General features: G+C 49.7%; 1 pseudogene; it reads right to left on the bottom strand.

The window, feature by feature from the left end:
* Nucleotides 1–10,927: 10,927 nt before the first annotated feature.
* Nucleotides 10,928–12,325, bottom strand: LOC149995038 (cytochrome b-c1 complex subunit 2, mitochondrial pseudogene; annotated as a pseudogene).
* Between the last annotated feature and the right edge of the window lie 443 nt (nt 12,326–12,768).

The following is a 12,768-nucleotide window of genomic DNA, read 5'->3' as shown; positions in this document are numbered from 1 at the left end:
TGAGATTTGCCTCTCCCTTCCCCCCCTCCCCTCCTTTGTTCCCCCAATAGACTCGTTGCCTGCTCCCACAGTGGTTTCTGGGTAATTTCTCAGAGCAAGGCTGTTCTGACAGTTCACAGGTTCATAACAGAATCACATGATGTGAGGGCAGGCTAGCCTGACTTGAGGCAGCCCTCCTGAGACCATGAGGTGGGAAGCTGGGAAAGACGATCAACAAACTGAGGATGGAGAATGGATAAAAGGGCTCCGCTGAGTCATGAAGTAAGCCTGGGCACCTTGTAAAGTCACAATCAGGGTTTTTGGCACCGTGAGCCAGGTTATCTTTCATTTGCTGCTGAATGCATCCCGCCTGTTGCCCTCTTCAGTCACCATCGGAAACGTTTATTGGGATTGCTTACCTGGTGATCAAAACCTTGATCACCTAGAAGCCTAGAGTTTGCAGGGCTTGTGTCCTTTCCTAGGAGTGGTAAAACGTACATTGAGAAGGAACCTACTCAGACTTGTTGCTCTGTTTGAAAAGAGATTCCTGTCTGGCTGCCTTCTATTCCATATGGGGAAACTGAGGCCCAGAGGGGAGACTTAAGTTTTTCCTCAGGGTCATAGAGCTGAGGCTTCTTGGAGTTCCTGGGAAACTCCGTTTCGTACTGTGGCCTTTTTGTGCCTCGCGTGTAGGAGAAGCAGAAGCAGTGTGAGTGAGAGAGGAAGGGTGCGGGATGAAAGGACCCACATGATGCAATCCCGACATCTCAACACTGTGACTGGAAGAATCTATAACCAGGAACCCCACACAAACACACATACATCCCCCCACAGCCCTGAAGCCGCTGCCCCCTTACTTGTTGGCATAACTAATAGGTAACACAGAAGCCAGACAAAAGATTAGCCCACAGACATGCATTTTTAACTGGTATTTTAAAATTGACTTCAGAGAAAGAAGAGAGAGAAACATCGATGTGAGTAACATGGGTCAGTTGCCTCATGTACGCACCGCGACTGAGGATCAAACCCATAACCCAGGTATGTGCCCTGACCAGGATTCGAACTCTCAACATTTTGGTGTATGAGACAATGCTCCGACCAACAAGCCACCCAGCCAAGGCCATGCAGACACTTTATTGAGCCCATGGGCATCATAGTAACAGTCACATCCTCTCTCAGTGATGGTCCCAAGCAGCAAACTTTCCTGGAAGCTTCTGAGATATTCTCCCCTTGCCACTACAATAATGTCGCCAACACTGTCCCAGTTCTGCCTCCTCCACCCAACGCCATAACCACCCATGACCCAGCACACCCAGACTGAGCCACGACTTCTAGAACTTGGGGCACCAGTGACTGGCCAGTAAAATGCTTCAGGTCTTCTAAAGAGCCCGCTGCCTACAGGCGCTTTAAGTTTGCTGCAGGTCATGCGCCAACAATTGTGTAAGTTACCTACCTCTCAACCAGCAGCAAGAGAGGAAAGCGTTTCCGATCTCATTATGAAGCCAGCCACGAACACGGCACGTAAGGGAGGTGCTGGGGCCAGGAGAGCACGGGTGAAGGAGAGGAAAGGCTCCGGGGTGGGACGTGAGAGGCTGTTAGAGACACTGATGACGTGAGGACGTCAGCTCATGTTGCCGAGGACCGTGGACAAGCTCCTGAGTGTCCTTGGAGAAAGGGGAGGGAGGAGGGGAATTCCTGTTTGAACTGTGAGTTTTTTAATGCAGTTCCACTCTGGGACTGAGCATCTAAGTCATGGTTTCCATAGGGCTTACACAAAGTATGTGAATAATGATAGTAATGTAACATGAAGGAGGGTGTGCTCCATCATAACAGTTCTTAATCAGTGGAATGGAATACAGGTTGTGAAGGTGGCCTGTCAACCCACAAGGTAAGCCTTATGCAACATGCAAACCTCTGTCTGAAGCATTTTTTTTTTAAGGTAAGAGATTGGGAGAGGTTAAAATCTCCTACTTACTATGTAAGTAACCTCAAATCTGCTAAAATAAAATAGCCGGCCTCTGCAACAAGCCTCAGGCTCTCGTCTTTGGCATTGGGAGGAGCTGGCATCTCTGGGCAGGGTGCTGAAGGCTGGTCACAACGTAGTTGGCATCTCTGTTTCTCTGAAAAAGAGCAGGAAGCCTTGGCCAGCTGTACCCAAGGAAGGAGCCTTCTGTCCTGGCCTCCGCAGCCCACAGAGACCTCGGCCTCCCCCAGCTGTGGGACGGACACCTGGTTCCTAAGTCGGGGATAGCAGCTCCCACTCTCCCTTCAGTCCCTTTTTTTCTTTAAAATTCAAAACATCTGGAAATCCTCCTGGATGCCCTCCTTTCCCTAGCTCACCTCCAGCATCCAATCAGGCATGGGTTCTGTCTCTTTTAACTAACTCTTATCTGTCCCCTTCTCCCTCTCCCCATCACATGGCCTTCTGCAACATCACCATCTCCTCTCACACCCCCCTTCACCCCTGGCCTCCGTGGTCTCTAGAGTTAACTCCTATCTGCCCACCATGGGGCTGGTTACTTTCCCAAACCCCAGCTTTGAATTAGAGTCCCTTTCTTCTAAAGAGGAAGGCCTGAGACCCCCAGCTGACCCTACAGGAAGTCTGGGGTGCCCCATCTTTTCCCAGATCGGCCCACAGGGTGAGTGGATCTCATTCCGGCACCTGACGCTTCGTGGATGGCCTGGGCCTCCCTGTCCAGCCTCCAGCCTCAGCAAACAGCCCTCGCTGTCATTTACTAGCTGCATTTTGGAGGCTGTTTTTCCTCTAAACAGAATGCTGTTTCCTGCCCTGGCTGATGCGCCTCAGTGGGTTGAGTGCTGGTCCACAAACCAAAAGATCACCGGTTCAATTCCCGGTCAGGGCACGTGCCTGGGTTGTGGGCCGGGTCCCCAGTTGGGGGCATGTGAGAGGCAACCAATCAGCATTTCTCTCACACATCAGTGTTTCTCTCTCTCCCTTCCCCTCTCTCTGAAAATAAATAAATAAAATATAAAATATAAAATAAAATGTAAGTGAGTTATTTAAAAAAAAAGAATGCTGAGTGATTGTCTGTACATATAGGCTTCCCTTAATCCTGTCTGCACTGCTGCCTCCTGAGACTCAACGGTTTGGCTGAACTAAGTGGCTGGGTTGGTGAAGAACGGGGTGGTCTGTGGGCTTCACTTTAAAACTGGTTTCTCTTTTCTGTCCTAACGGGTTGGATAGAAAGGGCCCCGAGGTCTGAGAGGGGGGAAACATAAAATATTTCCCTCAACCCAAACTAAGTATAGAGGGCAAAAGGGTTTTGGACAGGTGTGATGTGCCTGGCACACTTTCCTCCAAAGAAGCCCCTTTTTTTCCCTAATGCGGGACATTGAAAAATTAATCCCTGCCTTTTGTCATCTAGTGGTTATGGACTGAATGATGTCTTTTAACCCTGTTGCCAAATCTGTTGCCCCCAGAATACAACAAGGATGCCAGCCTGTTAAACCAAGCATACTGTTGTCTGGGGACAGCCAACTGACCTGCAGTCTGCAAGATCCTTCCCCATGTGGGAAGGCCACCCTCTCCTCCACACCCCTACTCTTATTAGGGATTTCTGGACCCAAGGGTAGGTAGGACGACGACCATGTCCAGCTTGAAGCAGCTAGAGGAGCTCGAGACCTTCGCCCATTGTCCTCTATAAAGTTATAAATGGTCTTAAGTCTGAGAGGGGAGGATTGTTATTTTTTATTGTTAAAAAAATTAACTAATTAATTATTTTTTTAGAAAAGAATAATATAGAAAAGGGTGAAGCCAGAGAACTTGTATGTACGACCCATGGGCATGGACTGGGGCTGGGGGTGGGAGGGTGGGAATGCTGGCAGAAGGGTGGTGCTGGGCAGAGGGGAGCAAACGGGAAAAAATTGGAACTATTGTAACAATATAATCAATAAAATATACTTAAAAAAGAAAAAAGAATGCTGCATCCTTAGCTTGCTGAGCTGAACTCCATGGGACTCCTGGACTGGCGAGAAGGCTTTAGCCCCAAGAGGAGGGTGGGAAAGTGCCTGCCTCTTTGGGTAAGCAAAACCCACCCCACCTTCAAAAAGGGGGCAAAGGGGGCAAAAAGATGAGATTTCTGCTCTAAAGATGAGCCCGAGGTCCTAGGGCACCTTGAAGTAGGGCAAGCCTCATGACGTCATGGGCATGACATTGGAGTCCCTCCCAGCAAGCGAAGCTGATTTGGTGTCTGTCCACATGTGCACAGATGGGATGCACCCATGTGGCACCTTAGTCCCAGCCCCCCACCACCCTGCTCCAGTCTTCATGTGTTTGGAGGAGCCCTGCAGCAGAGTGGGTAAGGGCCTGAGCCAGACAGAAACGGGTTCAAAGCCCAGCCCCCCTACCCGCTAGCTGTGTGACCTTGAGCAAGAGACTGAACTTCCTTAACCTCAGTTTCTTCTTCTGCATAATGGGTGTAACCACAGCACCACCCTCTGGGTGAAGTGGTCAGAGGCCAAACTAACAGCTCAGCAGAGGGTGAAGTTAACTTTGAAATTAATTAAAAGACAGTTAATTATTAAATTAATTCATTTTTAAAATTTGTATCTTCCCTACTCAGGGACAAGTATCAGCTCTAACTCCTCCTAATAACCCACTGGGGGAGGTCCTGTTACCAGCCGTGTTTTACAGACCAGGAGGTTAAAGAAGTCGCCCAAGGTGATCGAAGCCCAGAAGTGGTGGAGCAGGCACTTGAACCCAGGTCTCTGGATGTGAGGTCAAGTGCAGGTCCTGTGCGACCCTGGCCAAGTCTCTCTGATTCTCTGAGCCTTAGTTTACCCTCCTCTCAACTGGAAAGACTCGTCGTCGGCAGCCATCCGTCTCGAGAGACGATGGTGTAGCTTCTTAAGAGTCTATCTGCACCGCCGAGAATGGCTGTGCAGTCCGACTCGGGAGTGACACGGTATCTGTCTCCTCCCATGTTGAATCGACATCTTGCGATGACGCTGAAGCTACAGAGCCTGGGCAGGGTGATATGGAGGGTCTGCTGTTGCCCATGCCCGTCCGTCTCGAGAGACGATGGTGTAGCTTCTTAAAACTAACACCCATAGATTCTCCCTGAAATGTCTGGATGGATTTCATGAGTAAACCCAGAACCGTGCCTAGTTACCTCTTTGTCCTATAACTAGTAATGTTTATGATTAGCAATGATGTAATTATAATAGCTAGAATTTAGTAGGCACTATATATGTTAGTTATAACTAAATATGTCTATTTTAACAATATTATTAATAGCAGACAGGCTTAGCGACCATTTACCGTATGCAAACATTGTCACCACCACAGGTAACAGTAGCGCTGACTAGGGTAACACTTAGAACAGGCAAATACCTAAAACCCCTAGTCACAAATCCCTTAAAAACAATAGACAAGAGAAAAATGCGCGATCTCTATGGGGGTGAAATATGCACTAGGTGATTCAAATGTGACTGGAGGTGGATTTGTTATTGGAGAAACCCTGGTTCTTCTCACTGACGCAGGAAAGAATTACAGATCAGCGAGCCTGTTAGCGCACATGCACACAAAGTTCATTAGTGACTGGGAGAGCAAAAGCAAGGGTTGCCGACGGCCAGGGTGGCAAGCTCGCCCTAGGGTGGCCAGAGGGGCAAGAATGCCAAGAGCATGACCAGAGGCCAGGGGGCGAGAGGCCGGAGGCCAGAGGTCCCCCATGTGGCAAAAGGGCCAAGAGAGCGAGTCCTTTGTCCCAAGGATGTATATAGTTGACGAGGTGGCGGTGAGGGAGTTACATTTTCATTGGTGGGTAAAGGTGGTGCCAGCTTGGCTTGGGGGGACGTGACTACCCAAGCTTAGGTACGTGTGGGGTCTGTTAGCCCAAATCTTTATCTTGCTTCAGACTCCATTCGTTCATCTTGCATGTGTGACAGGAGGCAGGCAGTTAACCAAATCTGGTTTATGGGTCTCTTCCCTTTGAGCACCGTGGACCCCCTCCTGCCTTTCTGGCCTTGGGATGAAAGCACAGTTTCAAAGACTTTCTTTCCCAGTGAGTGGAGACAATACACAGAATTTCAAGGGCTGCCTTCCTCCCGTGCTAACATAGTGTCTCCTGTGATGTTGGAACACGTGGCAATATGATCAGACCAGGCCCAGGACGGCTGAGTTAGCGGGTGAGAGGCGTCTCCCTCTGCTTCCCATTCAACTGTAACAGGCGGGGGGCTGCCTCCCGCCTCACTGCTGCCTCTAGGCCCCGGATGGCCTCATGGGAGGTTCTCTGACCCCACAGTCCAGCTAATTTACTCATTCTTCAGCCTGCTGACTCCTCTGAAGCCCACGGATTAAGCCTTTCATTTCCACTGAGATTTTTCATAACAAATGTCTTGGATTGGGTCATCTTCATGGTGCGTTCCTCCTGCTTCATACTTGCAACAACCCTCTCTCATTTACTTGATGATACCAAACTTATTTTCACTTCTTGTCCTGCTGTCGGGACTGGGCCATTCACCCTCTCTTTATGATACGTTGTTGGCGCTCTTATATCTTTATTCTGCAGCGTTAGCTCCCCTGAAACACACATCGAGTAGTGGTTGGTCTGTCTGCGACGCCAGACCTGGCTGGGAGGGAAGGAACAAAGGAAATGAACCATGTCAACAGCCTGGCTTCTGGAAAAGGAGGGCTCCGAACACAACAGTTCTAAAGGCAAATTAGAAATGCTTCCAAGTGTGGACCCTGGTTTGAATCTTGGCTCAGCCACTTTCTAGCTGAGTGATCTTGGGCAAAATACTAGACCTCTCTGAGCCTCTGTTTTCTTATCTGATAAGTGGAGATCCCAATATGCGTTTATCGTGAGGCTGTGAGGTCACTAAAATGGCCCCTTTCTTTGTCACTCCTTCCATGGAGGCGGGGGCGGTCTATGACCTCTCCCTTGGAATCAGTGCTGACTCGGGGCTGCTGCAACAACAGGGTAGGACAGAAGTCACGCTACACAGCTTCTCTGGTGAGGCCTTAAAGGGCCGTGCAGTTCTGTTTCTCCGGACGTATTAGTTTCCTGCGGTTGCTGTAACAAATTGCAACCAACATAGTGGCTTAACAGAACACAATGCCTTATCTCACAACTCCAGAAGTCACCAGAAGTCCGAAATGGCTTGGAATTCCTTCTGGCTCCTAGGAGAGAATCCATTTCCTTGACTTTTTCAGCTTCTTGATGCTGTTTGCATTCCTTAAAGTTGGGTTTTTTGTTTGTTCGTTTTTTTAAATCCTCACACCAGGTCATGTTTTATTGACTTAAGAGAAGAGAAACAAAGATGTGGAAGAGAAACATCAGTTGGTTTCCTCCCACATAAGCCCCAATCAGGGATTGAATCCACAACCTAAGCATGTGCCCTGACTGAGAATCGAACCCACAACCTTTTGGTGTATGTGACAACGTTCCAACCAACTGAGCCACCAAGCCAGGGCCTGTCTGCCTTCCGTAGATTAGCCTGTGGCTCCTTCTTCGCAACACTCTGACCTCTACTTTTATCATCAGGTCTCCTCTGACTCTCATTTTCCTGATTCCCTCTTTTAAGGACTCTTGTGACAACGTTGGGTTCATCTAGGTAATCCAGGGTGATCTCATCATCTCAAGAGCCTTAACTTAGCTCTAGATGGTGTGGCTCAGTGGGTTGAGCACCAGCCTGCGAACCAAAAGGTCACAGTTTCAATTCCCAGTCAGGGCACATGCCAGTTGGGGGCATGTAAGAGGCAACCACACATCGATGTTTCTCTCCCTCTCTTTCTCTCTACTTCCCCCTGACTCTAAAACATAAAGAAAAAAAAATTTTTTTTTAAATTCCTTAACTTAATCACATCTGCAAAGTTGCTTTTGCCATGTGAGGTGATGTGGACCAAAAAAGGGGTTCTGTGAAAAGTAACCTCAGTAAGAGAGTGATCTGATCATAAATTCCTAACTGGGTAGGTCAGGGTGGAAGCCATGCCCCAGGTATGCAGCTTCTTCACTAAAAGGTTTCTCTTTGCCCTGAGCGAGCCCTGTCCGCCTTTGAAGGTAGTAACACACCTTTGAAATGCCGCTTTCAGACTCCTCCTTCTAATGCCTGACTCACACCTTGCTCTCACCCCACCTTCATGTGATCTTCCTTACGTGCCCTCCTTAATTTCAAGTGCTTTTTTTTTTTAATACTTAGAATGTTTATTGACTTAAGGTTGTCTAGGAACAACCTGCACTTATCGTCGTCGTCGGCGGCAGCCGTCCGTCTCGAGAGACGATGGCGTAGCTTCCTGAGAGTCTATCTGCACCGCCGAGAATGGCTGTGCAGTCCGATTCGGGAGTGACAATCCCTGCCGCACTTGGTACAGGTGAAGGCAGATGGCCGTTGTTGCTGCTGTTGACGCTGCTTCCGCCTCGATCTTTTCTGGACCGCCTCCTAGTTGCGCGCAGCCTCCGCGCGTGACGTACCTTGCCTGACCGCGAGCCTCCAGGCTAGGCGGTAGTCTGCTTGAACTTCCCATGTGTTGAGATTGATGGAGCATTGTGTCATGTCCTTTTTGCAGATGTCTTTGAACCGCAGTTTTGGGCGCCCTGTCATCCTCTTGCCTTCTGCTAGCTCGCCGTAGAGGAGGTCTTTGGGGATACGGCCTGCATCCATTCTTTTGACATGGCCGAGCCACCTGAGGCGTCTCTCGCTAAGAACTGCATGCAAACTGCTCATATTGGCTCGCTTCAGCACCTCGGTGTTGGGGACCTTATCCTGCCAGGCGACATGCAGGACGCGTCGCAGGCACCTCATGTGGAAGCTGTTGAGTTTCCTTTCGTGCCTTGCGTAGGTGGTCCACGTCTCGCTGCCATAGAGGAGAGTGCTGAGTACGCAGGCTTGGTAGATGCGCAGTCTGGTTTTCTCAGTGAGGCTGGAATTGTTCCACGCTCACCGGTTCAGTCTGGCCATAACTGTGGCTGCCCTGGCGATTCTCCGGTTGACCTCCAAGTCGACTGACAGAGAGCTCGAGATGGTGGACCCGAGGTAAGTGAAGTCGTTGACAACCTCCAGGGTGTATCCGTCGATGGTGATGCATGGGGGAGTCCCCGTGCCTTGAGCCATAACATTCGTCTTCGTCAGGCTGATGGCTAGTCCGAACTCCTTGCATGCGTGGGAAAGGCAAGTGACTAGCTGCTGGAGTCCCTCTTCGGAGTGTGATGTCAAAGCTGCGTCGTCGGCGAAGAGCATCTCACGGATGAGCACCTCTTTGACTTTGCTCTTGGCTCGTAGACGGGCCAGGTTGTAGAGCTTGCCATTGGATCTGGTGTGAATGAAGACACCCTCGCTGCAGTCCTTAAAGGCATATTGGAGGAGCATGGAGAAGAAGATTCCGAACAGCGTAGGCGCGAGGACGCAGCCCTGCTTTACTCCGCTGCTGACTGGGAAGGCCTCAGAGGTTGCGCCGTTGTAGGACACTGTGCTGTGCATGTTGTCGTGAAAGGACATGACCACAGCAAGCAGATGTGGTGGACAGCCAATCTTCCGTAGCAAGCTGAAGAGTCCGCTTCGACTGACCAGATCAAACGCCTTCGTGAGGTCAATAAAGGCGAGGTAGAGTGGTTTATGCTGCTCGTGACACTTCTCCTGCAGCTGGCGTAGGGAGAAGATCATGTCCACTGTTGATCGGCCAGCTCTGAAGCCACACTGGGACTCTGGGTAGACGCGGGAAGCAAGGGTCTGCAGGAGGGCAAGAGCGACCCGGGCGAATACTTTGCCGACGACGCTGAGGAGAGAGATGCCCCGGTAGTTGTTGCAGTCGCTGCGGTCTCCTTTGTTCTTGTACATGGTGATAATGTTGGCGTCTCTCATATCCTGGGGGATGTAACCCTCCTTCCAGCAGCGACAGAGTAGATGGTGGAGCGGCTGTAGCAGGACTGGTTTCCCGCTCTTTAGGATTTCTGGAGGGATTCCGTCGCTTCCTGGTGCTTTCCTGCAAGCGAGGCGGTCGATGGCCTTGCCGAGCTCTGCCGCAGTAAGTGGGGTGTCTAGCTCCTCCATGACTGGTAGGTCTGGGATGGTGTTAAGAGCAGTGTCTGTTACGGTGTTCCTCGTTGCGTACAGCTCGAGGTAGTGCTCGGCCCACCGCCGCATTTGCTGTTCCTGGTCAGTGATGACCTCACCTGTCTTGGACTTAAGGGGGGCGATCTTGGAGGGGATTGGGCCTGTTGCCTTCTTGATACCCTCATACATTCCTCGTGCGTTGCCTATATCGGCGGCTTCCTGAATGCTTCTGCACAGGTTTAGCCAATAGGTGTTGGCACAGTGGCGGGCGGTCTTCTGGACTTTGTTCCTGGCAGCCCGTAGAGCTTGAAGTGTACTGGGAGTGGGCGTGACCTTGTAAGCCAGTAGGGCCTTCCTCTTAGCCTCGATCACGGGTTCCATTTCTTCCCAGTGAGCCTCGTACCAGTCAGCGTTCTTCCGCTCTTTCTTCCCGTAAGCAATAATGGCGGAGTTGTATATGGCGTCGCGGAGACGTGGCCAATTGGATTCGATAATGTCATCTGCCGCCACTCCCTCGCCGAGTGCATCTTCCATCTTGTTGATGAATTGCTGGGTCTTAACTGGGTTGCTGGCACAACTGGTGTTGATGCGTGGGCGACCCTTCATCTTGGAGTGGTGCAACCTCTTCGGCATTATGCGCACCTTGCTTACCACGAGGGCATGGTCCGTGTCGCAGTCTGCACTGTGGTAGCTGCGGGTGAGGAGGGTGCTGCCAATATCCGTTCTTCTGGTGATGACGAGGTCAAGCTGGTGCCAATGGCGGGAGCGGGGGTGCCTCCATGACACCTGGTGGATCTCTTTGCACTTATACTTTTTAAGATATTTCACCTCATTGAAAAAGAAAAAGAAAATGTTACATTATAGATTTCTGACTTTCAAGTGTTCACTGCTCTGGGTTAAGAAAACGTCCAGCTCTTTCCTGCAATGTGTTACAGTATTACAGCTCATCAACAAAAGGTGTATGCCCCAAATTTCAACTTGCTGCCATTGCCTTTTTGCCAGAAACAAACTTCTTTGCAGCATTTATAACATCAGCGTTAGCTACTGAGTCAGTCTGCTGAAGGACTGTGGATGGTGGCATGTATGAACCAGCAACAAGGACCTGAGACCCGACTTCATCCAGGAAACCCTCAGAAGACTCCACTGACATTAGGTACCCAGCTTCCAGCTTGCTCTTGGCAGCTTGGACATCTGTATTGGAAAGGTTTCCTTGAGCAGTTGTTTTTACTTGGCTGTAGGCAGCCTTGATAACATCTCTGGCAGCTACAGCCTGTGAGATAATGTAAATCCCAAAGAGTCCAGAATCTGAGTAACTGGCATTAAAAGCGGAAACATCAGATGGATGGTGAATTCCCTTGGCAGTGGCTCGGTGCAGAGGGCTGGTGGCATTGCTGCCCCTCCTAATATGTGGCCCAGTGCTGAGGACATGCTGGAGAACACTAAATGCATTCGCTTCTGCACTCCCTGCAGCAGCACTTTCTGCTACAGAAGCTGCATGGACAAGACTGTCTCCACTCTGTTCTCGAATTTCACCTGCACTGTATCCGGCCTTTGCACCAGATAAACCGAGCCCACCCGTCATGTTCAGAAACCGTTCAGCAGCTTGCTTCAGAACAGGATGACTCACACCAAGTCCAATCAAAGCCATTCTTGCACTTGTAAAATGGTTCTGAACATAGTGATGTAACTCATCTGGTGTCACTTTTCCAATCCTATAGTCTGGACAATACAAGGAATTAGCCAAAGCATTTCGGTAAGCTGCAGCATGCAAATTTTCAATGATACAAGCCTGTGGATTCTGAAAAGCCACAGCTTTGTCAATCCTTAGCTGAGACTGAAGGGCAGCTACCTCCCAACGATGAAATTCAGGTGCTGCGGTGACATTGAGCAGGAACTCCATTAGAATATCGACATCATCCCGTAGACATTCCACCGTGTATGCCATGTTTTGCTGTGTGGAAGTCACACTTAATTTACCACCTACTGCTTCAATTCCACGAGTTATCCTGAAAGATGATGCTCCTTTTGTAGTCAGACTGGATGCAAGACGAAGCAAATGAGAGGTTCCTAAGTTGTTAGAGTCCTCGTACCTACTGCCTGCTTTAACGAACAAACCAATTCTTGATGCAGGAGCATAGTTTTCCAGAGAAGCAACCAATAAACCATTTGGTAATTTGGTAAACTCAAGGTCCTGAGGATGTGGAGGCACTCCTGCAGGGGCAGTTGTGGCTTTCACTTTGGGAGCAACTTTGAGGGAATAAAATCTCGAGAAGAACCCAGCTCTGGTTAGCAGCTTCGTGGCCCAAAATTGCTCTGACTCAGGGTCATTGTCAGTTTATAAGAAAGCAAGATGGTGGCTCAAGTGCATTTTTAATAACTGTAAACTGTTATTCTCCAGAGCATTTGAGATCTTGCTCCCCAAGCATTTGTCATCAGTTTGGCTTGAATAAACACACAAAAATTCTCTACAGGTTTGCATGTTCTTATATTGACAGGTCCAAGGGGTTAGAATGTGGACATCTTGGACTTCCAGCCAAGATGGAGGCATAGACAGACATGCTACGTCTCCCTCCACAACTAAGAAGGAATACAACTACCTCAAAACTAGAAACAACCAGAAGTTCCAGAAAAATCAAACTGCATGGAAGTCCAGCAAACAAAGATATAAAGAAGAAAGACTCACCCAGACAGGTAGGAGAGGCAGAGCCAGGCAGAGAGGACACAGTGCGGTGGCAGCAGCAGCGGGGGCAGCGGCAGGTCGCCAGAAAGTGCAGTCAC

This window comes from Furipterus horrens, unplaced genomic scaffold (genome assembly GCF_987537825.1).
Source record: "Furipterus horrens unplaced genomic scaffold, mFurHor1.1.pri manual_scaffold_13, whole genome shotgun sequence".
Lineage (NCBI taxonomy): Eukaryota > Metazoa > Chordata > Mammalia > Chiroptera > Furipteridae > Furipterus > Furipterus horrens.
This window is presented reverse-complemented; position numbering and strand designations above follow the sequence as displayed.